The sequence below is a fragment of the Megascapheus bottae genome, chromosome 16 (assembly GCF_031878675.1).
Source record: "Megascapheus bottae isolate mThoBot1 chromosome 16, mThoBot2.hap1, whole genome shotgun sequence".
In the NCBI taxonomy this organism is placed as follows: domain Eukaryota; kingdom Metazoa; phylum Chordata; class Mammalia; order Rodentia; family Geomyidae; genus Megascapheus; species Megascapheus bottae.
The window spans coordinates 39310859-39334883 of record NC_143524.1 but is presented as its reverse complement, the minus strand read 5'-3'; the positions used below and the strand labels follow the sequence as shown (position 1 = coordinate 39334883).

The window sequence follows — 24025 nt, the reverse complement described above, 5'->3', positions numbered from 1 at the left end:
AACTAGTGTCATGTATGGACACACCAAGCCTGGTCTCGTCCGGCCTGGGACACCACAGTCAATCCTGGCTGGCATGGGGATGGAAGGCTCTACAGACCTGTTAAGGAGGCCTCTGGTTGACCTGTTTCAGACTTCCCTCAGCCCAGAATCAAAGTTGGAATGCCCTGGACTAAGCGAGGGAGACCCGGAGGCTCTGGTTCATCCAATCAGGATAAGAATCTCTAAAAGCTTTCAGGAGCTTTCTAAAACCCAGGAAGAATCACGCACAAAAGGCAGGGCTCTCAACATACATGAGGGCTCTGGGCAGGTGACTATGTGCACACACTCCATTTTTCCAGGGTACCAGGCAAGTGTGGGCCCACCCCTTAGGGCCACCTGGAAGGGCAGCAGAGGGAGACATGGGGACCGATGTTGTCTGGGAACCTGGGTATCCACAGGGAGCTGTGATGACTCACTGAGATGAAGGCTGGACTAAGAAGGAACCACAGGTGGTCTCCGAAGCCAGATCTCTGCTTCACAAGCCACCTCTCATGAAAGCTGGGGTTGGGGGAGATTCCTTCCATGAGCAGCATTCCTGTGTGCCTGGCACCTAACCACCAGCCCCATCTATCTTTCTTCTCCTCCTGCTCCTCCTGCTCCTGCTCCTCCTCCTCCTCCTGCTGCTGCTGCTCCTCCTCCTCCTCCTCCTCCTCCTCCTCCTCCTCCTCCTCCTCCTCCTCTTCTTCTTCTTCTTCTTCTTCTTCTTCTTCTTCTTCTTCTTCTTCTTCTTCTTCTTCTTCTCCTTCTTCTTCTTCTTCAGGGTGGACATTCCTTGAGCTTCAGGGGAGAATCAGTACCAAGGGACCTCACTCTTAGAATATAGATATCAGATCAGTCTCCCCACTTCTACAGATAGGGAAACTGAGGCTCTGATGGTCAACTAGACTAGTATATATCACCGATCAAGCAGCCTTGGGATTCCTTCCCCTTTCCTGTGCTGTCTCAGTCCCATCAGACTTCTGCTGGGGAAAGAGGGTGGCCCCAGGACATCCTTCTGTGAAAGGCCTAAACCTGCAATGCCCAGGACCAAAGGGGACAGGCAGGAAAGTGTTGCAAGCTGCAGTGTGAAGAGGTCATGCCACTCCTTCCTCCTTCCTCCCTTTCTCCATCCTCCCTCTCTCCCTCCTCCAGTCCCTGAGGGCCCAGTCTGTTAGCTGGGAAGTTTGCTGCCTAATTTCCTTAATGCAGCTCTAAAGGTTAATTGGTCTGAGAGAGGGATGGAGCTCAAGATGCGGCTGTCCTCCAGCCTGCTGTGTCTCATCTAACAGGGCTGGCCTGGTCACAGTGCTCTTGAGGAGCCCATGAAGCAGCTCCTCTGAGAGCTGGGGAAGGGGTGGGCTTGGGAGGCAACTTCCAAGACCTGGCCTACAGGGACAGGGAAAAGAGGATGATTTGGGGATATATTATATACATGAGTGGAAAAGTCACAATGGAATCCCCTACTGTATAACCAATGTATGCTAATAATATATTAGTAAATCAAATTGGGGGAAAAAAAGAATCTAAACCTGAGGGCGGCTGGGAACTCTAAGAGGACTATTGCTCCCCAGGGGGTGGAGGTGAGGGGAGAAATGAGCAACCAGCCACACAGCTATGCATTTACACCCAGTGCAGATCTCAGACCCCTTCCAGGCCTCTGCGTGTGTGATTACCTACAGGGAAAAGGGGGAGAACAGCGGCAGTACAGGGCAACCCCAACCCACTGAGTTAGATCTCAAGATGAAGGAGGGATACTGGAGACCCCAGTAGTAGAAGTGTCTTTCACATTCTCTCCCTTATCTGCACAAGCCAGTAGCCTAAGCCACAGGCCTGAGTCCCATCATTGGTATGGCCTGGCACCTGGCTGAGGTGTGATTGCTCAAGCTTTCCCTGGCTTTCTCTCCACCCCACATGCAGGCAATCTACAGGTCTGGGTGCTCCTGTCTGATGCCTGAGTTCTGCATAGCTCTCACAGAAGCTGCATGGCTTCTGTCTATCAGGGTATGGTGCACCCAGACAAAACTAGGGACCACTGAGATTCCTCCACCTGGAAAGGCTAAGGTCGAGAGTGAAGCTTGCACTACAAGCAGGCCTGTGGCCTGGACCCCAGATCTGTACCCTGTGGCCAGCTGCCTGGCCTCCTTGGGCCTCAGTTCTCTTACCTACAGCAAGGAAAATGCAAGCAATCCCTATTTCTGCTTGAAAGGCCAAGAGGTCTGGGGATAAAGGATGCCCCCTTCTCCCTTTCCTTCCTCCTAAGAAAGCACCAGCTGGTGACACTTCTGCTGGCCTCGGCCAGGAGCTTTGATGGCACCCCTGGGAAGGCCAAGGAACTTGAAGTTTGAAACTGTCTGGGAGAGTCCTGTGGTTCCCAAAAGGAAGGAAATGTTTTTCAGAGAACCCCAGGTCCTCACTTCCTGCCAGGCCTCCCCAGCCTGCCCCCTGCAGACTTGCTTCCCACCCCACCCCCACCCCCACCCCCTTGCCTGGCTCTGGGAGCCCAGCCTCAGGCCATGCACTTTCCATTAGGGAGATAGCATCCTTTTGCTGAAGTCCATTTGGGATCCATTTTAGTGTTATCTAAAAATCAAATCTACATGGTAATCCTTTTAATGTACTCCTGACTTCAGAAAAGGAAAGAAAAAAAAAAAAACAGCTTTGCACTCCTTCAGGAAAGGTTTTAAAGCATTACTCAGTAATTACTACTCACCCATGAAAACACTCCTATTTTACAATGGAGGCTGTTGTACTGGCACATACAGCCTCTAGCACATGCTCAGGCACAGCATAGACACTAAGCTCGGTTTAAAGAATGAGTTCCCTAAACCCAGGTATCACTCCCAAATCTCAGGGTGGAGTGGGGAATCACCATTTGAAAGGAGTCAAGACAAACTCCCATCTGCCTCTTCACCAGGGTAGGATGTTGCAGGGAGGCAGCCAGACTGTGGGAGAAGCCTCTGGGCCTGACTCACTGGCAGCCAGACACTCACCCTTGGTTCTCTAATCTGGGGCACAGCCAGGCAGTCCAGTGATGGGAAGGGACTGCCAGAGGTCACCCCGCCCCTCCCGCCTCCCCCTCAGCCTGGAGAGAAACCCTCTCCACAATGACCTCCAGAGCATCCACCAGGCCAGCCAGCCCCAAGGCCTTGGCAACACTGCCCGCCTAGCCCAAGCTAGGCTGCCCCTCTGCTGGCCACATTCCCAGGGGGCAGAGCCCGGGAGCCCCCCAGGTGCTCAAGCCTCCATGGTTTCTGTTCAGGGAATTCCCTCTGGCAATGCCTGCCTTCACTCCTAGGCACTCCAGCCATGCCTAGCGCCCCCTGCTGGAAACCACTGTGACCAACACAGATGACTTCAACAGGCATCTGGAAGCTACAAGTTGGTGCTCCCCAGCTTGGCACGGTTGATTTTAAGGCTCCTACTCTAGTCCATTGGTCCTTGGGCCTAGTTTGCTTCTTCTTCTTGAGGAAGAAATATCTCTGTCTATTCTGTGCCCTCTCTACCCCAATGATCAGAGTCAATCATGGGCCCATGGCTACAGGCTGTGACTTTTTTTACTTGCATCTGAGAAACAAGGCCATTTTTGCTCTTTCTGCTTAGGTTGTAGAGAGACAAGGAATTACAAACCTGAGGCTACAGTACAGACCGTGGTCACTGACAAGACAGCTTCTCTGCCCAGACATTTGTTAACTTTATTTTTGACATAATTTCAAATTTTTAGAAAAGTTGCAAGAAGAGTGGGAAGAATTCCTGTCCTTCCTCTTCCTCTACTATTATTTGCCTATCCTCCTCTTTTCACTCCTCCTCCACCATCTAAGTATACTTCAGACATGAGGTCTCTGTACACAGGGTGCAAAACTTTTTGGGTGTGCAAAAAATTTTGTTAAAAGCAAGGATCTTCCTTATACAACCGCTGTACAACAACCAAAGCCAGAAAAGTAATAACTTTTTTTTAGTCAGGATAATGTATAGAGAGGTTACAGTTATATTCGTCAGGTAGTAGGTGCATTACTTCTCACACACTGATACCCCTCAGGAAAGTAATATTCTTATCTAATCTACAAGACTTCATTCAGATTTCATTCATTCTCCTAATAACATATTCTTTGGGAAATTTTGGGTCGTGACTTGTGTTCGGAAGAATTCCTGAGCCTTTCTTTGTGTCTAAAGTTGTTAGTACTTTTGAAGCACACATGCATGGCATTTTATGGAATTTTCCTGGATCTGGGTTGGCAGAATAGTTTTTCCTGTATGCTCTTTAGCTTTGGTGGCAGATCTGGGGTTTGAACTCGGAGCCTCAGGTTTGATAGGCAGGTGTTCTACGTCAGCCACTCTGCTAGTCCTTTTTGCACTCATTGTTTGAGACAGGGTCTTGAAGCCCTCCTATTTGTGCCTCCCAGGTAGTTTTGGATGACAAGTATGTGCCACTGCACTCTACCATTGGTTGGTATAGAATCTTGACAGCTCCCCAAGGCTGGTCTTGAGCCTCAATCCCCTGATCTCTAACCAAGTAGCTAGGATTACAAACTTGAGCCGCCAAACCTGGCTTGTCTGTATGACCTTAATTAACCCTGTGTCTCTCTGTTTTATTTTTGTAAAATGAATGAATATCAAAACAGTACTCACTTCACAGAGCTACCGTGAGCGATAACATTTATATATGTGAAGTATTTAGGACCAACTGAGGCTGACAATCAAAAGTTAGCTCTGAGCCGGGTTCTGGTGGTTCACAAGGATGATCCTAGTTACTCAGGCGACCGAGATCTGAGGATTGCCACTCAATGCCAGTCCAGGTAGAAAAGTCTGTGAGACTCTTATTTCCAATTAACCAGCAAAATGCTGGATTGGCGGCAAGCGATAGAGCATTAGCTCTGTATGAGAAAGCTGGGCAAGATTACTCAGGAGGCTGAGGTCTAAGGATTGTCGTTTCAAAGCTAGCCAAGGGCAGGCGAGTCCATGAGACTCTTATTTCCAATAAACTACTCAGAAAAAGCTGGAAGTCCATACATCACCCCGACAATAAAATACAATTTAAAGAAAAAAAGAAAAGAAAAAGCCGAAAGTGGTATTGTGTGTGGCCCAAGTGCTAGAGTGCTAGCCATAAGCACAGAATCACTCAGGGACGGTATCCAGGCCCTGAGTTCAAGCCCCAGAACTGGAAAAAAAAATCTGACCAAGAGCTCAAGATCTTGAGTTCAAGCACAAGCACCAGCATGCATACACATGCACGCACGCACGCACACATGCACACACGCACACGCACGGAGTCACTTACTCAGCACACAGGAAAGGTTAACCTCAGTCATAGCTCCAGCTCAGGTCCCTAAAACAGTCGCTAAAGGGCAGTAAACTAAATGTGCCACTGTGACTACTGTTCCATGGGCAACTGGTTGGAGCTGAGTAGCACCTAGAAGCCAGCAAGCAAATGCTGGAGCATTTGTTGGCCCTGTCTATCTGACAAGATGCTCCAGTGGCCACCCAGTAGGGAGTCCCACTGTGACAATTCAGGGGACAAGGCAGGTCTCATGGTCCGTCAGTGTGCCTTCAGTCTAGTTCTACAGCAAGGCCCAGCCTTCCTGGCTTGGGCTGGGAAGATTCCTTTGTTGACCCTGCCCAGAGAAGCCCATTTAGCACAACACAGCTGCCCAGTACAGTTCAGCTCCCTTTTCTCTTCATGAACACCTCCAGTTCCCGGAAGAATAGAGGAGCCTGAGTGGACAATGTGCAGGGCACTAATGCCGGCCTGGTGTGGCTAGGGCTCCATTTCTCTAAGGGCTTTCCTTATACTGCCTTAGGAGGCAGGTGACGTGATGATTCCACCTGGACGGTGGGATTCTGAGACACAAGCAAGGCTTCTAACCTGTGAGAGCCAGGAGGCAGAGCTGGCAATCCATCTCTGGATGTGCACATGACTCATCTGCCATGCGACAGGGCTGTCCTGTGCTACTGAGGGACCCAAGCAGGGAAACTGGCAGGATGAGCAGTTGCTAGGAGGTGCAGATGCGGGCATAGAACCCCTAAGGAGTTAACTGGGCATCTGTGATCACCCAGATGAAGGGCCTTTGTCTGTGTTATTCTCCACACATCACTTCTATCCTCGGTACTCACATATAACAGGTGTTCAGCAAGCTGCATGAAAACCTGTCCCACATATTTAAGCATGTGTGTGCATGAGTATATAATGTCTGTGTTTGCTGTGGTCATGCAAATAAATATCTGCCCAGGCACAGGTATGGGTTGTCACAGACATGTTCACTGTCTTCTAAAACATACTCACCAGCAAAAGACCTGGCAATGGAAGGAAATGGAAGGCATAACCTTTAGCTTCACCCAAGTGGATCCATGCAGAGCATTAGAAATCTAGAGTCTGGTTCTACAACCTTCACCACCACCCCCCCTATCTCTCCCCCCCTTAGCTGCTGGGGTTGGGGGACTGAGGCCCTCTGTAGTCCCTGCTGCCTGGCAAGATCCTTCACCCACCAGGGCCCACGTACCAGCCTGGACCTGCAGTGTGCAGGATCCCATCAATTCCTTTTAATAAGGAAATTTGAAAGTGTAATCTAATTCCGCAGAACCTTTCTAAATCTCGTTTCCTCAGAAGCCACTTCATTGCATGTGGACACATCCAGCCTTGTGAGAAGGCCTCTATTTCCCTCCAGTTTTATCTCTGCAATTTCTCGTCTCACTGCACTCCTCTCCTAGGGCCTGGCCGCGCGGCCAGCGAGGCCTGAACTAATAGCATGTCCTGCTCATGTGGAATCCAAAGCCAACGAGGGCAACGCGTGGCCACAGTCACCTGGCATGCACTCACTGCCGCCCCTTCTGCAGCTCCATCTGCATTCACTGGAAGCTGGGTCAGGTGAGGGAAAGAAGTGGGGGCTACTCATGGGGGCAGGGAGAAAAGGATTAGGGGTCTGGACTGGGCTCATGGGCTGGTGCTCAGCTCGGTGGAGGGACTGGCACCTTTGACTCTGATGCTGCTTTCAGGGACTGAGGGAAGAGGCTGGTGGCTGGTTCCACATGTGCTTATATGGCCTCAGCTTGAATTCTGGTTCTGTTACTAACAGTTCCGCCTCTGTTAACTCACCTATTTGGAAGGATTATCCTGAGGATTAAGTCTGATAATAAATACAAAGGACTGACAATGCTTGAAACAATGGTGTAAATCCATCTGCTAAGAAACCTTAATTAGAAAACAGGAATGAACGTTTATATCCACCTACTCAGACATGCTAGAATGTTCTTTGCCATTGCTCCAAACCTAAAGATAATATAATCTTCCATTAATGAATTAGGGTATAATTATGTAATGGAAGAGTATGCAGTCATGAAAAAGAATGAGTCACCGCTACATATAACCTAACAGAAGCAGGCAGCATAATCCTGGATGAAAGAAGCCAGAAGCAAAAGGTAAAGTCTACACAGTTCCAGTTACAAGAAGCTTCCCAACACACAGTGAGAATAATGGCCTGCAAGAAAGAGGAGTGCATTATCCATTCACAGGATGCATGGAAGTCAGCAAAAGTACTGGAATGCCTAGAAGCTTTGGCTGAGTGTTTAAATGGGATGTACATGTACAAAAATTCGCTGAAAGAAAGTATCTAAGACTTATACATTCTGTAGTATATACTTTAAGTAGGAGGAGGGGGGAAAAGGAAGGCAAAGGGCCAGATATGGTATGCCTATAACCCCAGTTCCTTTGGAGGTATAGATAGAAGGATCAAAGTTTTAAAGTTTTAGCCCCTACTAGACAAAAAGTATGCTCCCCAACTCAACTCATAGGCTGAATAGTGTTGTCATATAAGGCTGGCTCAGACAAGCATAGGACCTGTCTAAACATAAACTAAGGCAAAAAGGACTGGGGTCCTTGATTAAGTGACAGAGTACTTACCTAGCAAGCACAAAGGCCAGGTTTAAACCCCAGTACTACCAAAAAAAAAAAAACCCAAAACAGCAACAAAAAAAACCCTGAGATCCCAAGTCAGAATTCTATATACCTCTTGAAAAAAACTCACCATTTACTTAGTCACGCCGCCAAGTTATCTTTGAAACTTCAGACTGAGGCACTAAACAATTGCCCCCGACTCTACAGAAAAGAAAAACCAGAGGCCTGGGAACAGGTCTGCAGGGGAAAGATTAGAATCCAGGAGCTCTGCCTCTAGACTGCAAGTTCTCATCTATGTACACCCTTAGCCTTTTTCCATTCAGGAAGGCAGCAGGTCTGCCTCCTGTGCAGCTGGGCTGGGGCTGAGAGCAGGGGAAAAGGCTGCCCCTGCCATGGGGGAGACACATGCTATTTCACTTAACAGCTGGCTCTTCAAAAATGAGGTGGCTATAGGATCTTGAAAGGGAATCTGTGTAGGCCCATAAATACACAATGGTCCCAGGGCTGGGGAAGAGGCAGAAAGGCTTCATGGAATCACAACTGAGATGTTAGTACTACAGCCCAAAGGCTGAGGTTATCCGGAGGGGAGATCTGGGAGATCTAGACCCAGAGCCACAGTAGTAGGGGTCCCTCCATCAACATTCAGGGACTTGTGTATGAATGAGGAGTGAGAGAGTCAAGGATTCCTGGGAGGGGCCAAGTGCAGAACTAGACATTTAAAGGAAGCTAGTCCAGCATGTTCACATTTACTAAACTATCAAGAGTTCCTTCTGATCTCTACCAACCACTGTAGGGAGAGCGGCCAATGGCAAGGCCATGTGGCCTGCCATGTCCTCAGCACCACTGTCCTCACATTCTACCAGATGGGGTTTCAGCACTTCACCCTATTTAGTGATCTTAGGTGTGAGCCCTGGGCTTGTTAACACACCCAGCACCACCCAGCAGTCACACAACCCAAGGCTGAGGGTAAAAGTAGCCAGAACCCTAGGCAGAGGGCCAGACGTTGCCACACCCACCTGGCCTATCTGGTCCCAAAGCCAGAGACACATCACAGACTCTTTCTCCAGAGCAATGGGAAAAGGGAACTTGACTTGGATCTAATTTTGGATCCTGCCAAAACAAGAATGCTCTGGAACACCCTTGCAGGGACACTTCAGGAGCTGGGCAGGGCTCTCTGGAATGGGCCAGAGTTCCAGGACGTATTTCTGCAGTGGGCTTTGGTGGAGATAAACTGAAGATCTGAACTCCTGTGGCTACCGAGTGTCCAGAAAGGAGCTCAGCATGGCCCAGAATAGGGTAGCAGGGTGGGGACATCTCAGGCAGCTGTCACAGGCTACTACAATGTCAAAATTAACAGATATAAAACAAGCCTTGTGATTTTCTCCACCGGATCCAGCTCCTATATTCACCCACCTCCTCTGCCCTGTCCTGGTACCCACACTATCATCCACCCATGCGCTCAGCAGAAACAGTTACCCTTGCCTTCTCCTGCTCCTCATCCTACCTATTGCTTTCCATTTCTACTCATTAACATAGTATCCCCACCAGACTTTGGTGTCTAGTGTCAATTACCAAAGGGAAGAAGAGTCTTTCCAAACAAAGCAGGGCAGCTCACTGCTTAGCTCGGAATCTCTTCCATAGATGCCAGTGGACCGAGCATAACATCCAGCTCTTCATCCAACCTTAAGAGAGCCTCATGTGATCTGCCCCCTGCTGCTTCCTCCCAAATTGAACACCAGCCATACTCCATATGTCTTTCTTGCCTAACACTTTCCCAGCCTCATGACTGGTTGGCACTTTCTCATCTTCAAGCTTCAACTTAAATGTCACCTCATTTCCTTACATAAATGGCCACTCCCCACCCTAGTCATTTTCTTCTGAATTATTTTTTGCCAGTCCTTGGGCTTGAACTCAGGGCCTGGGCATTGTCTTTGGGATTTCTCAAGGACAGCACTCTACCACTTGGGTCATATTGCCACTTCTGGCTCTTTCTGTGTATATGTTATGGAGAATCGAACCCAGGATTTTATGCATGCTAGGCAAGCACTCTAATAAAAAATTATGATGGTTTTGCTTTTTGATCAATGAGTCTACTGGAAAAATGACTCCCCCCCTAGAAATCCCAGGAAAGTCTGTTCTTGGGGCCCTGTTTTGTTTACCTATGTGTCCCACTGAGCCCCACAACAGTTAAAATATCAGTTTAACTGGGTGCTGGTAGCTCATGCCTATAGTCCCAGCTGCTCAGGAAGCTGAGATAGGAGAATCATGGTTCAAAGTCAGCTTGGGAAAGAAGTCTAGCTATGGCTAAAGTGGTAAAATGCTAGCCTTGAGCTTAGGGACAGTGCCCAAACTCTGAGTTCAAGCCCCAGGTCCAGAGGAAAAACAAAGACAAAACAAAAGGTCAATGAATGAATGAAGAGACTGAATGGAATCTACCCAGATCTCACTGGCAAGAATCTGTTGGCTACAGTGGGCAGACAAGTAGGCTCCTCAAAGATGGGGGCCTTAATCAGGTTTGTTGCTACCCCTGAGCCCCACATCCCAAGGCTTCCTGGGGCTATGAGGCATTCACAAAAAAAAAAAAAATGCAGAGATAGCTGTAGCTACATCTGAATCCTACACGTCACAACCAAATCTGTGAGAGAGGTAGTCCAAGGCTGCAGTTAAAAAATGATAGCACCAGTGAAAAATACAAACTCTGTGATGCAGGCGCCACAAAGCAATCCAGTCCTTCAGCACTGTAGACTCTTAAGAAGGAGGCCTCTGCCCTCGGACTCCTTTACTGCCTCCTCCCTTCCCAAGCCCAGAGATCAGCCACCCATGCAAGAGAAGCAGCTCTGTCTTCTGCAGTTGTGACCAGGGCCTGGCTCCTCCCCAGCTCAGACCCAGACTCTCTCACTTTTACTTGAAGAACCCTCTTGGCCTCCACAAAGGAGGAGGAGGACACAGAATCTCAGACGACTCTCAATTTCACAGCATCAGGGACGTGAGCACCAACGCACTGAAGCAGAAAACGAGAGTCTGGCAGGAGCTGCAGACACACCGTGAGCGTCAGGGGAGCAGAGATTAGGGCCCTTCAAAATCAATTTTGAATTCAAACTTTTAAATGTGTTCTCCAAGCGCAGAGAGGGGACCCTCCAGGCAGGCTAACCTAGCCAGCTGCTGGGTCCTGCTTCAAAGCAGCCAGAGCCATCTGCTAGCCACTGTTCCTGGATGAGGAGCAGGAGGGTGGAGGGAGACTCAGCCTTGCCCTCAGGATGACAGGCACAGGGGTTCCAGGGCCTTCTGCTGAGGCCCTGGGGGCAGCCACCTTTCTGGATAATAGGAGTTGAAGGCAAAGGCCCATGGAGTCCCTGGGCTGATCATGAAGGCTGATGGATCACTGTGGATAAAGCCATTTAAAAATATGGCATTTGGAGTCTGACAAATAGGAATTTGCTTCCTAGCCCAGCCCTGAGCAACTAGGGAGAAAAATCTTTGCTCCGAAGTAAATTCCCTTTCAGAAGGCTGTGAGTGCTGTGAGAAAGCCCATTTCCTGGAGTGCAGCCTCTGAGAAGTAAGAGGGGCCTGGAGCCCTCAAGTAGACTCCGTCAGGCAGCCTGGCTGCTGGTGTGGCTGCAAGCCATGTCATCCACTCGGTTGTGCCTGTAGCCAGGAGCTAAGGATCACAGTCATCTGTCAGTCCAGGTCTGGGTACTAAAATCTATCTTGGGCCTTGTCCTGTAAAGCTATTGGGACATACAGGACACTGGGCCTCATCAGCAGCTGAACTGAAAAGACTTTTCCAGCTAAACCCCAAGAGAGCTGCAGGACCTACAGAAGGAAGCTCTCAGGGTCTGGGCTGGCCAATCGGCATGGGTGGCCTAGCTGTGGCCTCTGGTCCCTGCAAAGCCATATTTATTCCTCTAGGCCTACCATCAGCCCACAGGCGATGCCTTGGCAGACTCTGCATTATGACAAGTTTCTCTGATCCTCAGTAGGAGCTGCATTCCTGAGACAGAAATGCAAGTGGCTAGGGAAGCTTTGTAGGTGACTGAGAAAAGAATGGCACAGAGTCCTTGGGCCTCTGGGGAGCACCTTAGGGAACAAGAAGCACTTGGAAAAGAAGGCTGCCCCCACACCTCACTGCAAAAGGGAGAGGGGCCTCGACCCCCTAGCATGGGAGTGGGCTGTGGCTTTGCAAGGAAATGACAGCCCAGGCTGGGTAATACTCCTTTTAGTTACAGCATAAACTGCGGCAATAAAGCGTACCTGGGGAATGCTTAGAGAAAGCACTAATGATTTCTTCCCTAGTGGTTAATAAATTCACTTCCAGATCAATTTGTTCACGATAGAGCCCGGCGAGCGGAACCGCACGGCGGGCACAGCCGAGTGTGTCCTTTTTTTTTTTTTCAGTATAAATGATTTATTACAATGATTAGCGGCACATAAACAATTTAAAATACAACGCTAATTAGTTTGGGGAAGAAAGGAGGGGAAAAAGCCACCCTGCCTCTCTCCCCATTATGTTCTACTTCCCTAAGTGTGTACTTTTTAATTAAAACCAAATGTCACAATAAATTTAAAGTGTTTTATTACCACTTGGGCTGACTGAGGCAGTCAGGCAAGGCCTGCCTCTGCATCTGTAGGCAGGGCCGGGTGAGAATCCAGGCACCAGCAAGGGCGGCCCACAAACTCCCCCTAAAGAAGGAGGTCTGTCAAGACTTCTGCAAATCCCATTTGGTTTCTGGCTGCCCCAGGCTGCCCAGAGGAGTTCTCACCTTCCTGACCACCCTCAACTGAGATCTCCCCCTTCCAGCTCTCTCTGACCAGCCCTGAAGCCAGCTACTTTTCTGTGCTGGGTGCAGTGCTCAACACCCTCTTCACCCACCTTTCACCCTCTGTAATTTCTGTGTGTGTGCCAACACAGAAGTTACCAAGTATTGGTTCTAGGGCTGTCGGTTGTAATTGCTACTTCCATATTTTGCCTGGGGAGACACAAGATGAGAGAGGAGAAGCAACTTAGCCAAAGTCTCACAGCTAAAAGGAGAGGACTTTGTAAGTCAGGTTCAAAGAGACAAAGGATGCATGTTTTCACTCCTATGTGGAAATTAGGGCTAAATTATAAACGCATACGGACCCAGACACTAGCTCATAGTCATAGATGCACAAACAACAATCGAAGTGGGACATATGCAGGCCAGGATTCCAATGGTGTAACCCCAACCAATCTATAGTTTAATAAAATTAATACCTAGAAGCTGGAACCTGTGTGTCAGGTAGATGATTCAAAGTGGTGGTAGAGGAAGGGTGAGTAAATGCAGTCATAATATTCGAGGTACAATGTGGAAATGGAACTAGAAAACTTAGGAGATGAGAGGGCTTGGGGGAAAATGATGGAAAGGACAACATGGTTGATCTCGATACACTGTACTCATAAACTGACACGGAAATAAAACCTTCTGTACAACTACTTAAAGATAATCATTTTTAATTTAAAAACACACACCATTGTTCCTGTTAGAGACGGGGAGGAAGAAGACTTAATAAAGCCTTGTTTCTTTCCTCAAGCACATGCCACCTGGAGCCCATGCATGGCTGTGCCTGGTTTCCAGTGTCCAGACTGGGCAGAGAACAGTGTAGCTGTTGAGTATTTCCCTGAGACATAGCCAAGGCAAGGGTTTGGTCAAGGACTTAACAGTCCGCTATGTCTGCCATTGACTAACAAGGTAAAGAAATGTGGCTAAGTCCTTTAGCACCTTGCTCATCAGCTTCCTGGTGAATAAAACTGGTGTCACAGCAGCATAAACGGACAAAAAAAAAATCCAACCTGCAGAGTAAAAGACTGAAAGAAGTCATCTGCTAATTACTTCAAAAAGCCCTAAGGGAGGGGGCTCCTGGCTGAGCAGAGAACAGTACGAACCCCATTTCAGAGATGAGAAACTTAAAGTCAGCAGAGAAAAAGGACCTATCCCAAATTCCACTGTATTTCAGGAGCCTAGTAGGGGCTAAACTGCAGGTAATGCAATGACATCCCTTCTAGAAGTTCAGATAGAGAGGAAGATTCTCCCCTGCATTATTCTTGTGCTGTTTATTTGCATTTAAAAATAATTATCCTCAGGGCTGGGAGTTTGGCCTAGTGGTAGAGTGCTTACCTAGCATGCATGAAGACATGTGTTCAATTCCTCAGTACCACATACATTAAAAAAAAAAAAAGCCAGAAAAGGTGCTGTGGCTTAAGTGGTAAAGCTCTAGCCTTGAGAAAGCCCAATGACAGCAATTAGGCCCTGAGTTCGAGGCCCAGGACTGGCAAAAAAGAAAAAAAAAGTTAAAAATAAATAAATAAATATCCTCAAATAGGGTTTTCATATAACTACTCAGGTACATATCCACAAGAAAGAAAACCATAGCATAGATCTATTTTTTTTTAAAAAAAAAAAACCTTGTATACAAGTGTATAACAGCACTATTCTCAACTGCCAAAAAAAAAAAAACATACCCAAAATGACTCAAATTCTCATTGACTGACAAATAATGAAAATACAGTGTGTATCTATAAAAAGGTTTAAAGTATGTGACCATAAAAAGAAATAAAATACTGGCATTTACTACTACACAGGCACATTTTTTTGTTTTTGTTTTACTTTTTAGGTTAGGTCTTGCACTTTGGGCTCAGGCCAACCTCAGGCTGCAGTCCACCTATGCGTGCCTCTTATATAGCAGAGATTAAAATCCTGTACCACCATGTCATCCATTTTTGAGGTAGTCTAGCTGACTTTTTTTTTAACCTGAACTGGACTTGAACAGCAATCCCTCTGTCTCTACCTCCTGAGTAGCTGGGATTACAAGAAAGTAGTTCTTAATAAGCTTCATTAAGTAAATTGACTTCCTTGATCAATTTTCTTTTTAATAGTGTGAAATCATTTCTTCTCCTACTCCCCATTTTTTATTTTATTGGGGTTATTTTCATTGGGATTAATTATTTTTAAATTTGTGACTATTTCATTTATGATCAGTTTTGGGCTCCTATCAAATCTCACAAATGAGAGCTTTCACTACTGTTGAAATCTCTTTTGTGGCAATTATTTCTCTAAAAAAAAAAACAGTTTCTGGAGCCAACTTGTGCAGATTTAAATTTGACTCGATTCTTCTGTGCAGATTTAAATTTGACTTGATTCTTCTATCAATTTTTACTCAATGACATTTTTTCCAGGTGCAGTCTTAGCAGCTGCCAGTTTTACTTTTGTGTTAATTATGTTAAACAATTTTAACTTTTTTTCTGGATTCTTTTTTTGTTTGGTTTTGCATTTTCAATAATACTAATGAGATAGTGCACTCCTGGATAAGGCAGTTTCCCCCTGATCTGATAAAAACAGGCTGAGGATCTGAGTGGTATGGAAACATGCTAGGGGCAAAGAGGCAAGTGAAAACATTGTTCTCCGTGCTTGGGCAGAAAGCCAGGTTAGAACGGGGTGCCCCAGGGAACCCTGCCCACTGCTCCCCAGAGCTCTGGTCCTGCCAAGAAAAAGTTCTGCAGATGGGAAATGACTTCTGCTGGGGAGGACAGTTACCTGGAAGAGATAGCCTCTGACTGACAGGCAAGGACATAGGGTGTGGCACTTGACACCTCAAGCCAATCTTCATGCAATGTCCGCTGGGTACTTCCATGTGCCCACCTGAGAGAATGGACACACTGACCACTAAGCTCTAATAGCCTGTTGCTATGGCCTCAAAGCTTTGGGCCTGCCCCAGAAGACAACCTCTTCCTCCCCACCACACCTCACACTGCCTCCTAGTGGAGCCTCTCCACTAGGGAGGGCAAAGGCAGAGAAAGAGCAAGAGTAGAGAGTCAGGAGCCATGAATGCTCTCACCTGGGAACTCTGTCGCTGAATCCCAGGAAGCCAAGAAAAGAAAAAGAAACCTCCAGGATCCCTTTCTGTTACCTTGTGGCCTGATACTCATGGTCTCAAGCTGTCAAGCCACCCCATATAAATGGGGAAAGCAAGATCCAGCAAGTGGACAGGACCTGCTCAAGGACACCCTCCAAGGCAGTGGCAAGCCAGGATATGGACTCAGGAGTGGACCTCTGCCTCATGCTCCCGGGTAGCTGTAAGAGTGCTCCAGGGCAGCTGTGAAAGTGTTCCAGCCAGTTCATAGGGAACTGTAGAGCCACCTCAGCCCAGACTGCCTCCTAGGCCTGTCTCTACCTCACCTGACAACAGCCAGCAACAGACTCTTTACTGAGGGTCCAGTCACCATTGAGAGAAGAGGCAGGCCTTGAAAGAGTGGACCTACTTGTCAACTTACTGCGATTTCCCAAGCAAGTGTGTTTTTCCCTCTCTGGGCATAGCTTTGAAAAATGGGGCTAGGATTTGTCCTCCCTGCCTCTCCCTTTGTGATAATAAAAGAAAAAGACTGAGACATCTTGGGTCCTGTCTGGCAAGAGGGAGTGACCTTCCTGGGAATGGGATTGCCCAGGACACGCTTCTAGAGCTGACCTGTCATGGCAGGCTAATTGCCAAGGTGGTCCTCAACAATTCTGCCTCTCTATATTTATATCCTTCTTTACCAGGTCCATCTGCTCCTATCTCCCTGAGTGTGACTGAGGCCCAGTGCTTTACTACCATGGAGGAAAATACACAATGATGGAACGTCACACTTTTGACGTGGTTATAAAACTGTGACTTCCTTCCTGTGAGCAGACACTCTCTTGATGGCTTTAAGGAAGCAAACTGCCATACTGGAGAGGCCCATGAGGCATGGAACAGCAAGCAGGCTGCACGCAGCAGTCAGCACCCACCCAGGAAGTGAGCCCCCGGTGCAACAGCCATGAGGAACTGGATCCTGACAGTAGTTAGATGGGGGCCTCTCACCCCAGATGGATTAGAGTCTCCTTAAAGCTCCAAGGACCCACCTGAGCTGCTGCTGGCTTCCTGGCAGAAATGAGAACAGATGTGTGTAGTGTGAGGGTGCTAAGTTCTGAAGCAATCTGTCACACAGCAATAACTGAGGCATTGACACACAGGACAGAAGACACTGTCCCCTGGGCCAATGAGGAATCCCTGGTACCATATCCTGGATGTTATGAGTCTCCTCTGTGTCACAGGCCTTGCCACACAGTGTTGTGAAGACAGAAACCTAGGGGACATAGCTGTAGACCATGAAAGTGGGTGGAGCTGGCCTACCTCCCCTGAGAGCTGTATCCTCGGATTCTTCTATAGAGCCACCTCCCCGCTCGGAAGCCTAGCTGGCTGGAAGCAAAGAAAGCTTGTCATGGACTTTCCATTTCCACTTCCTTCTAAGCAGCAGAGACAGGATTTGAACCCAGTCTATCTGACTAAAAATATGTACATTCTGCTTGTTTTGCAAATGGAAAAAGCAGGAATCAGAAAGTTGGTTCTCAAGGCACTCACAGACTACTGGGTCTACCAACAAAAATGGAGGCTCCTAAACAAGAGAGGGAAGTAGGGATGGAGAAGGATGCCAGGATCCCAGGATCATAGGAGCCCAGATCAATGCTGCTCCCACTTGTCTGGTAAGTGAGGGTCACCTCCCTCCTTTCTCTATCCAGCCATTGTGCCGGCAAGCAAAGTTGAATTATTAAAACTCCCTTCTGGAGTACCATGTGGATTTCTCTCCACTGAGACTCAGAGGAGAGGGGTGGTCAATGCCACCACACAATATTAAAATGTCAGGAGTTTAAGGCCTACCTTGGTTGAGTCATAAGTTATCAGCACACAGTGAGGGCTGACAGAATGCCGCCCTTAAATTATTAAGCAGAAAGCGTCAGACTGTAATATTTTGCTAAACCAAAGTACAGACACAGACAAAGATGTCATTTCAATATTTGAAACCAGCAAGTTTAATTTAAAATAAGAGCAAACCAATAAGCTCAGAACATAGCGGCGTATGAGAGGAAAATTATACTGTGAGAGGGGGGAAAAAAGTGGAAGGACTTAAGAAATTTATAAAAGTAATCTCCAAGTGGAAATTAGAAATCAAGGCCTAGAAACAGAATAACACAAAAGAAATATTACTGTCCACTTTCTAAATCAATATAACACTGCTCCACGCTGGAATTACCATGGTAACTCAAGTAAAAAGAATCAAGCAATTCTTATTATTTCAAAATAAAATCACAGCCTGAAGCCTGGGTTTTATTACAACCACTGATAGATCGCTGGCTTGTATTTATCTGAAATATTGCTTTTCAATCAGCTGGTTTATGAATGTACACAGGCCTCTCACCATCCCACTCATGCCCCATTTTGAGGCGAGGGGCCAACCAATGGATTGATTCCCTTCTGGCTGCATTTGCATGTATGCCTGGTTTAAGTCAGCTCTGCTAACCACAGAGCTTCATCCCCTGTCAGACTGCCCGGTGCCTTTCCAAGACAGACGGGAAAGGGTGGGGAGAGGGAGAAGACGAGGGTCCTTCTAATGTAAGCACCCCTCATCCTCAGTCTGCTGACCTATACTAGCTCATCTTCAGTCACCAGCATCCTTCCTAGGCCAAATCTGACAGCTGGCAGAACACAGTAAGCACAAGACTATGCAAACAGTCCCCCTGGGTGTACAGCCCAGCTCGGGCACAAGAGGGCTGTGGGGCTATGGACCAATCACTCAAGTTCTTTGTAACACAATTTTCTCACTGGAAAATGAGAATGGTAGTATTAAATGAGATCATACTGAAGCGGCTCAGTATATTGATTATAAAAAGGGCCCCAATCTCCACACTCCCAGTCTTCACCTCCTACCTTCAAGAGCAGAATCTGTCTCCCCACTCTTCATGTGTTCTTGGCCTTGTGATGAATTTTGGCTGAGGTGATGGAGAAGAAGTGACATCCCCATGCCAAATGATGGCTTCAAGAAGCCCAGTGTGCTTCCACTGTGTCTAGACCTGACTCAGCCAGGAGAGCAGGTGAACTGAAAGACCCAGGGGATGAGGAGGGGCATGTGATCCCGTCACCTCAGCACCAGCTGAGCAGCCATCCTCCTTGCTGGAGTCCAGCTGAGATCAGCCTAAATCACCTACCCACAGATGTGTAAGCTAAATAAATGCTTAGTGGTTGGAACCTCTGAATTTTGAGTGGCTGGTGGTGGTGATGCAGCAATAGTGATAGAACTACATGGCTTCAATGCCTTAGGTTTAGGGTCCAGTAAAGTGAAAGCCTACTGTGTTTTTATGATCCCTAAAGCTGAGAGGCTAAAGCCAAAGAGATGACACTATAACTCAGGGAGCTGATTCAATTCATGTGGCCACGAGACTTCCTGGTGTATCATGTGTGGATATGGATAGTTACTGCTCCCATTAACTGTAAGGCTCTCACAGAAACATACGCCCATTGTAAAGATGGAAAAATGGAGGCCTGCTAAATTGTCTGAAGTTACATAGTACTGAGCTGGGGCAAGAACTCAGGTTTTCTAATCATGTTAGCAAACAGCCCCTAAAGGTATTCAAGAAAGCTCAGTTGACCACGAGGGGAAGGAAAAGTAGGGAAGAGTTAGTGACAAGACCCAGTAGGCCTTCACACTAGGAATCTGCCCCTGAAAACTGGTGGAGCCAGCTCACTCTTCATACCAATTTAACTTGTCCACAATTGTGTCAGCTACTGTGGGTTCCAGCCTTAGAACCTAAAAGGCACAGAGCCAACCAATGAGATATGCTTGTTGCTCGGTGGATGTATCTGAGCATGACCAACAAAAGGGAAAATGGTATGACAGGTAAGGTGGACCACAGGAACAAAGATTTAGAAGGAAATATTAAGAATGCATGATCCACAAGCCAGGCACATTAGACCTGCATAGTTTACTATGATGCTAGGGGAGATAGTCAGTATCCCAGAATAAGTGCCAGGGTGGCAGGAGTTTGGTTGTATTGGATACTAGGAGACAGATGGTAGATGGGATGTAGGGATGGTGGTGGCAGAACAGAAAGGGGAGGGCCAGAGTCCCAGCTGAATACAATCCAGTGGTGAGCGGAGAAATGCTTAACTAGCAGCTGTCCAGGAAAGGGCTTTGATTTGTAGTGTTTGCCAGTTTCCAGTTTCTAGGGTAAAAATATTCCTACCATAGCTAATTTCAAGCTGCTGATGTGATGTGATGTCACTGAACTCAGAGTTGGAAACGATGCAAAACATCAGCTCTTTTTTCTTTCTCCTCCCCTTCCTTCCTTCCCTCCTTCCTTCCTTTCTTTCTTCCTTCCTTCCTTCCTTTCTTTCTTTCGTGCCAGTTCTAGAGCTTGAACTTAGAGCCCAGGTGTGATCCCAGAGCTTTTGAGCTCACTTCTCATACTTGAGCCACAGCTCTATGTGTGGCTTTTGGGTGGTTAATTAGAGAACAGAGCCTTAGACTTTCCTGCCTTGGAGAGCTTCAAACTATGATCCTCAGGTCTCAGCCCCCTGAGTAGCTAGGATTACAGGCATGAGCCACCAGCACCTGGTACATTAGCTCCTGCAAGCAATGTGAGTCAATTGCATTGTACATTCCTATCCTAAATATGGACCTGACAGGAACTCTTACTCTAGTAGGAGCTTGAGGAGAAAGGGCTGGAGTAGGAGGGTTCCTGAATGTTTCAATGTCCTTCAAATACATGCGGGCTAACAGCTTGCAGGTAGGATAGGCTACACACCACATGCACAGTCTGGGGCTTTCTCTATTTCACAAGACCAAGGACTTGAGGAATGAAACCACGTCCCCTGGGCTGTCAACAGGTCAGGAAAGGCCATGACTAAGACACCCAGACATACAGTCCCAGTGTAGCTATTGTTCCCTCTTATTAGCGTTTTCTAGAGCCCAGCTTCGTTATGCCTTGGGACCAGAGCATCTGAAACTCTGTAAGGGAGCTCTCCACATAAAACCAGGCAACTCTCTTATCCTCTGAGTCTTAACCTTCCCCCCATAAAACGGAGGGTCTTGCAAAGAGTGATCTTGGAAGTCTTTCCCATGATGCTCCCCATCTTGAGGAAATGGACAATGGTGAGAAGTAAAGCCCATCAGTCAGCCTGTCCAAAAACAATGAATGAACTGGAAGAAGTGCAAAGGCCCAGGACTGATCAGAGAACTAAAGTGGGCCTGGGATTATTTCAGAGCAGACAGAAACAGTATGTGCACCATTTCATTTAGTCCTGGTAACAACCTAGTTAGATGATCTCACTGTAGGCTTTTTTCAAAATAGGGTCTGGCTTTGAACTTTAATTCCTCCTCCCGTAGACTCCTGAGTGCTAGGAGTACAGACATGTATCACCACTGTCCTCAATTTTTTTTAAGGTGGAGTCTTCACTCACTTTTGTCTGGTCTGACCTTGAACCATGATCCTCCTGAGTCTACCTCCTTAGAAGCTGGTGTTATCTGCATGTGCTGCCCACACCCAACCCTTTTTAATCATAATGTCCCAGATCAGGACTTTCAAGGAAGTCACTAAAGATGAATACAAACACCAACCCTGGCCTCTCTGCTTCAAAGAGAAGCTCTGTCCTGTGAGGGGGCATAGCTCTAGTAACCAGCTCTTTACTCTCTGAGTAAAGAGGAGGAGCTGAGGAACCCAATATGGCACTCAGGGGCTGCGTAACCCCATAGCAATGTGTTCTGTTCAAACATGGCCCAAGCCACTCAACGATAGCCATTTCAGGTAGCCTGGAGCTGGCAGCCCACCTGGGCTATAGCAGAACCTTATGTCTCCTCCACTCATGGCCATAGAGGATCAGCTACCAGAAAATGCTCACTGGCAATCCTCCATCTCTCCCAAGGGTGAGAAGCCAAAATAATCCCCTTCTAGAACCTGCTGACAACTGGAGCCTGAGGGCAGGCTCCTTAACTGGAAGCAAGTGGGACTGGACTGTCACCTGCTGGGACTTTGGGACAACTGGTGGGCCAAGGAATCAATCCCCAAGAGGATGAAGAACAGGCCCAGCTCTAGGAAAATGCACATTTTCATGTGCTAAAAGCATCTTTGTGGGACACATTCAGAGGGGGATGGCAAGGTAGAAAAGGCAGTTCTCGCAGCCACAGAGGGTAAGTGAGTGGCCACGCCAGCACCAAGTCCCGGCACACAAAGGGTGAAGCTTTTAGGCAAGCAGCGGCCAGTGATCTCAGCTTTCCCCAGTCCTAATGCTCCTGAAAGGCTCTCTCCCGCTCCCTGTAATTGGGCATCTGTAGTTAATGCAGTATTGACTGCATTACACGCTCCCGTGCCTCCCCTCGCTAATGCCAATTGCATCACCTTGTACAGTCACCGGCTTGCTTAGCCAATAGCCGTTAAAAGCAATCCAAATCATGAATCATATGGGAAACTTTTAGCAAGACACCACCATCCAAGGAGACAATTTACAGTTGAGTTAATCTGGGTACATTAGCGAGACATGGATTCTGGACGACAGACCAATTTATGTTGTTTCCTTGTGCTGCCTGCCCCCCCTGCCCCCACCCCCTTAGTGCTCTGTGTGGGCAAATGAATGGAAGAGCAGGGAATTGAGAGAAACACCTGCCTCCTTACCCAAGGCTCCAAGAGAGGTGGGGAGAGCCCCATCTTTATAGTCTCTGTCTGGCTGAGTTTGGACAGGAAGGAGATGTAGCTGTTCTTCTGCTCAAGATTTGTGTTGCCTCATTTCTAACAGAGAGGAGGCACAGCAGCTGGGGCTGGATAGGGTGGAGAAGCCTCCCTTAAAGGCAATGGGTGAGTGCCAGGTCTGGTCCCCCACCCACTCTCCTTACAAGGACTTCACTAGCTCCTAGCAGGCAGCTCTGCCTCCTTATTCCTGGCATGGCACAGCATCAAGACCAGCTCCTTGCTTCCATCTCCAGGGCGGAAGAGGGGCACAATCTGCCACAAGAGACCCCCCCCCCCGCACCAGCCCCTGGGACTTTGTGGTCTAGAGCATGATAGAATGGCCCAGAGGTCCAACCAGTAAAGAAGCAAGTACTCTCGCAGAGCCAAATGAATCCATTCAGCTGCAGGTGCCATGTTCTGAGCAGTCATTAACAATTGAAGACTTCTCCTCAGCCCAGCTCTACTCTCCTTAAGCATGTTTTACTTATTTAAAAAAATGCTCGACGAATGATGTCTGGTGTTTAGTGCTGCAGTCTGCCCACTGCTTCCTGCGGTCACCCCAGCCATCCCACTGGACCTTTACAGAGATGGTTTATACCCAGAGCAGCTCTGCCCCAGCATGCATCTGGGACCCTGTGAACAGCACCTACTCCTCAGCCGGATTCCCTCAGCATCCTCTCATTTCAGACCCCTGCTCCAACCCCCACTCTTGCTGTTCTGTGTCTCTACTCAGGAACCTCTTCTCCAACAGCCTTGATTTGACTTGTGGGGTTCAGCCTCCTATGCTCCCTTGGGACTTCAAGCACCCACCAGCAGCCCCACAGCTTACAGGTGCCAGCCATGAGAAGGGCTGTTTCTCTGGAAAAGTTGGAGCTCGGCTCCCTTTCGCTGACAGGCAGACCCGGCAGCATTTAGAAAGCCCAGACCCTGAGTTCCAGTAAAGTAAAGATGGCTAGGCCAAGAACAAGCGTCCAAATGAAAGCAATTAATCTTAAAACCCGAAGTTTAACCATTTGCAAAACAGATCTTTCTGTCTCTGTGGTGACCCCTCACTGCTCGACCTAATGGATTACTTTATTAATAATGCACTGTGCTTAAAAGCAAAAAAGAAAAAAATCTGACAATTCAATACTTCAGAAAGTCTCTTAAACCCGTTGCTACGGCAAAACGATTGATATTTTATTATCTTTCAGAAGTGCAACATGAAAGCCCTGCAGCACAGCTGAGCGGGAGCTTTGGTCCTCAGCAGCTGGCAGACACGACTTCAACCAGAGGGGCCACCGCCTCTCCTGACAAGATGCTGTCAGGTGGAGAAAGGGTATTAGGGATAGCTAATAGGAGCCCTGAGTCCGGACTACAGCCAGACAAAGGGTGCTGAGTGAATCCTGAAGGACACATCCCTTAGGGTTTTAGGGGCTGAGGCTGCTACCCAACTCACATGGCCACCTGCTGAGAGGACATAGGACACAGGAAGTTAGGCAGGGTGTGTGGAGTAGACCAGAGCCTTTCTCCATCTCCCAATGAAAGGGCCATCTTCAAGGTTTCCTGTAACTGAGGAAGGCCAGATTCTTAATAAGAAACAAGGCATGGGATA

General features: G+C 47.8%; 1 protein-coding gene across 3 annotated transcripts in view; it reads right to left on the bottom strand.

Annotated features, from left to right (window-relative positions):
• Positions 1-24025, bottom strand: part of Lmo1 (LIM domain only 1) — a 55341-nt gene that overhangs the window by 5024 nt on the left and 26292 nt on the right. The gene's annotated exons all lie outside the window — the stretch shown is intronic.